This window comes from Mus pahari, chromosome 19, assembly GCF_900095145.1.
Source record: "Mus pahari chromosome 19, PAHARI_EIJ_v1.1, whole genome shotgun sequence".
NCBI lineage: Eukaryota > Metazoa > Chordata > Mammalia > Rodentia > Muridae > Mus > Mus pahari.
This window is the reverse complement of record NC_034608.1, coordinates 28286777-28291832: the sequence shown is the minus strand read 5'-3', so window position 1 is coordinate 28291832 and position 5056 is coordinate 28286777.

Sequence of the window (5056 nt, the reverse complement as noted above, 5' to 3'; positions counted from 1 at the left end):
ACCAGGACTATTGCCCCGAGAATGGCCCCACCCACAATGGGCTGGGCCCTCCAAATCCATCACTAACTAAGAAAACGCCCATAGCTGGTTATGGAGGAACCATAAGATCCTTGTGGTTCACGTGATGTTCCTTCCTTTCAGATAACTCTAACCTGTGTCAAGTTGGCATAAAATTAGACAGCATACCATGCTTCCACTTTACCAAGTGTAATGTAAAAATTCCCCTTAAACAAGTATGCATGTGCATGCGTGTGTGTGTGTGTGTGTGTGTGTGTGGATGTGCGCGTGCATTAATTAAAATGGGCGTGTGCGCACCCACCCCCCCCACACACAGGACAGTGATGCATTTATAGACTTGTTATTAAAAGCTAAGTATGGAACACCTTAGTTGCAGGCTTCTCTGTGACGCAGAGCCCTGCACCAGAGCAGATGTTTCACTAAAAGTATATCTGGAGGTCCAGGTGCTGGTGGCTGCCAGTTCCTTTCAGAACATTTTCTGTCTTAGCCATGAATCACGGCCCACGTGTGTGCTTCCAAGTTATTGGATGCTGCAGAAGATAAAACCTTCAGTGTATAATTTCAGCTGTGTGGTAGCAGAATTCTTGTCATATCCAACTTAATAGTTAACTAAATATTCTATTCTGATGGGACACAGTGTTCTTTAAAATCTCTACCCACTCTGTTGAGACATGGCTAAAGGGGTTTCCACCTTCCAAGCGTTGCAGAGTTGGGTTTATTTTATGTCTCACCCATTGATCCATGCTTATCTTTGAAAATTCCCTTCCCCTGACTGAATCAGCGAGAAGCTGCTCACTGCATGAATGAGTACAAAGGAAAACCAAAAAATCAAACAGAAATTAAGCAGTGTTGGGCCAATGATAAGAAATTTCCTTTTTTTTTTTTTTTTTTTTTTTTTTTTTTTTTTTTTTTGAGACAGGGTTTCTCTGTGTAGCCCTGGCTGTCCTGGAACTCACTTTGTAGACCAGGCTGGCCTCGAACTCAGAAATCCACCTGCTTCTGCCTCCTGAGTGCTGGGATTCATGAATATTGTCAATTGTTGTTTTTCAATGAAAGTAAAATATTGAATTAGGAACAAACCCTTCATGAAATTACAGCTGCCTGCCTTTGGCTTTCACCTGAACCACAGAGAAAGAAGCCATATGCACGCCATGCAGGATGCTGTGCATGACGTGATTGAAACTCATGCTTAGATTCTTTTGCTTTCTTTTCTTTCTTAAATTCTCCCCAGCTCTCCCCTTCCCCTCAACTGTGATTTCCTTCCAGTTTCATGACTTCTTTCTTAAAACATAAGCCATTGCACCATTGACGACACTCTGTTGTGCTTGCAAACAGGAGTCTAGCATGGCTGTCCTCTGAGAGGCTCCACCCAGCAGCTGACTCAGACAGATGCAGAGACCCACAGACAGACAGTGGACAAGCTTGTGGACTCTTATAGAAGAATAGGTGGAAGGATTGTGGGCCCCAAAGGGGATGGAACTCCACAGGAAGACCAACAGAATCAACTAACATGGACCCTTGGGGCTCTCAGAGATAGCCACCAACCAAAGAGCCTACATGGGCTGGACCTAGGCTTCCCCACACATATGTAGCAGGTGTGCAGCTTGGTTTTCATGTGGGTCTCGAACAACCGGAACAAGGCCTATCCCACAAGCTGCTGCCTGTATGTACCATATGTTGTTCTAGCTGGGCTGCCTTGTCTGGCCTCAGTGGAAGAGGATGTGCCTAGCCTCACAGAGACTTGCTGTTCCAGAGCAAGGGGATACCCAACGGGGAGCCACCCACCCTCTCAGAGGAGAGGAGAGTGGATGGGGGAAGGAATGTAGGAGGGGCAAGTGGAAGGGGGGCAGTGAGTGGGATGCAACATAAGTAAATAAAAGAATAAGCTCATTAATTAAAATGTGTAAAAATTAACTCATTGAATGTTTAATTTTGCCTAGATATAAGTGGGTGTGGGGGCCACCTATTGGGTCACGGGTAACTTGTCAGGGGCTAAATCCTTGAATAAAGCTGATTCTGACCCCCCCCCCCCAGCGGCCGTCCATTGCCAATAGCTTCCAGCTAAGTGGTACTTCATGACCACTTTCTTACACCATTCTGATTTTGCCTGGCTTGATCTTGCACAGGATATTTTCCATGGTATTACAAATGTTGTGCTTCGTCCGTGTGCCTGGCCTACTGTAACAAGGAACTGCTACTTTTCTGTGGCCATCTTCCACCTTTGTCTCTTACAATCCTACCACCCAACCTCCACACAAAATCCCGACGTTCAGCATTTCTGACTAAAGGTTATAGATCGATGTTTAAGAAAGCTTGAACACGTAGTGTTTCCAGGCGTATTGTGGCTGTGTGCTGTGCACTGCATACCTTCAGCCATGTCTACCCTAGGGAGAGGCTATGAATCTACTGTTTCACTGAAAAAACAAAAAACCTGTACATGAGCGTAGTCCCAGATAGGGAGCCGACAGTTCACAGTGAAGCAGATCAGCCTAATGCTTTGGAGTTTGAAGTAGAGTCACTCAGAGTTTCAGGGGAGAATGAACAGAGGCACCTCAGAGAAACTATTTGTCCCCAATTAAACCAGCACATTTAACTATCTACCCTGCGCTTATGAAGTGCAAGCACTGAGTGTCTAATAAGAATTAGGCATACTGCCTGAGGAGCGGACTAGACAGCCTCCATGTTTCTCTTGTTAGGAAATTCACATGAGACAGGAAGGCCTGCTCCTAAAATGAGTTCGGGAAAACCCGGTTTGAATAATAAGTTTGGTCTTCTGAGACATTCTGATAGACTAGAACGCTGTGACTACTTTGGAGTCTGGGGCACACTTGTAGGCATCTAAAACCTGGTAAGCTATGATTATCTATTATTAGATTATGTTGTTGTTGTGTATTGTGTTCTATATTTCCCGGGTTTCTTGGACCTCACTGCTTCCTTAAGCCCCTTTTGAGAGCCCCTCAGAGAGCGCTCCCTAGCGGAGCTATATGGGAACAGCACACTAGCGGGTTAGGTCAGGAGACACCTGACCGCAGTAAAGAATTTCTGTATACTTTCCTCTTACTATTTTGCCCAGGGGAATGACAAAATCTCAGCACTAGGATGAAACACAGGCTTATTTGTAAGGGCAAAAGTTCTGTCTGATGTGTTTTGTGAAGGCGACGACTGTTTGAGGGCCAAGGCTGTCGTTTTATCCTAATGACTGTGTCCTTTGACTTACAGAAGCTTTTCAGTTTCATAAGGTCCCATCCTATTAATTTTTGACCTTAGTGTCTGAGCCATTGGTGTTCTGCTCAGAAAGTTGTCTCCTGTGCTGATGAGATCTAACACTGGCAAATGTTTCATCAGTATCTCTTGTCTATAAAACCCAATGTCACTGTGGCTCCCTGCATGCATGCTTCCAGTTCAGGAGGGAATGGACTAACATTCCTGTCAGGACATCTGCCTCTTTGTATCATCACTCAGTGATGATGAAAGCCGAGGAAGAGATGGGAGATGCAGTGCATCTGACATGATGCTAATCTGCAGTCACCAAGCCTGGGATTCCTTTCCCTCCTCCCACTTAAGAAGGATATCAAGGGACTCCCAAGTCAGCCTCTGTCCTGTTCACCTCGTAGCTCACGTGCCAACGTCGACCTTCCGCTTTCTGACTTAGGCCAGATTCTGTGTGAACCACTGCTGGTGACAGCACTATGCTTGGTTGACAGTCACACCTGGGCCTGTTTAATCAAGGTAACTGCTAGTCGGGGCTGACCTCTGGGCTCATGGCTTCTCCCTGTCAACATGATGATTATTTCCTCTTTAGGTTTTACCTTTCTCTAGAGCCAACCAGATTGTGTGTGTGTGTGTGTGTGTGTGTGTAATTTGCATGTGGTAATCAAAATATGACAAAGACTTCTATCTACTTTGTCACATATTATAAATGGTTTTGTATTCCTGAAGTAATGCTAAATCCTACGTTGGTCACGGTTATATAAAAATATGGCAGCAGTGCATTTTCTAAAAGCTCACATAGATTTTGTTTGCATCTTTATACATGAGATTTACTAAAGCACTTCAAAATTTTTCCCTGTAATATTCGTAGTAGTTATTATCTGTAGTAAGATTGTGTTGCCTCTATAAAGTAAGAAGAAATTTATCTTCTTTTTTTTTTTAACTTTTCTCTGGAAAATTCAGTATGACTCATTCCCTAATTACTTGAAAGAATTCACTCCTGAAATTGCCTGGCTCTATCATTTTCCTTTAAAAATACATTTTTATTTTTATTTGATGCATATGAGTGTTTGCCTGAGTGTGTGTGTGTGTGTGTGTGTGTGTGTGTGTGTGTGTGTGCATGCACGTATGCTCAGATTCCCTGGAGCTGGAGGTATGAACAGTTGTGAGCCATTTTGTGTGTGCTGGAAACCAAACATGGGTCCTCAAAGAGCAACAGTGCTCTTACCTGCTAAGCCATCCCTCCAGCCCTGGATCTAGAATTGTCTTAATTGAAAATTTAAAAGTTATGGATTCACAACTGGCAAGATGCTTCGTAGAGGTACTTGTCACTGAGCCTGGATAATCGAGTTTTATCCCTGGGGTCCACATGGCAAAAGAAGAGTGACTGACTTCTGCAAGTTGTGCTGGGACATTCACAGACATGGGCAATGCTCAGATGCACAGACATAGAAATGTGAGAACAGAGCCTGTGGGTTAGATTTTGGTAACAAGTCTCTGACTGTGTTTCAATGTTTCACTTCCATGTTAAAGGAATCTTTCCGTTTCCTCAGAGCTACCAACATGTTCTTCTTTGTAACATCTAAATTTTTTCTTAGTGTCTTCAGGAAGGGAACACAGTCTTCTTAATTTCTGGATGGATAACTAGTTACCAGCAGCAACATTATTCATTGGTTAGATAATTGAATCTTGACCTTGGTTTTTAAATTAAGATCATTGTGTTCTTCTTCTTCTTTTTTTTTTTTTTTTTTTTTTTGGTTTTTCTTTGCATTACTTTTTTTTTTTTTTTTTTTTTATTAGTTTAAGCTGCATGTGTATAGTGTACTAG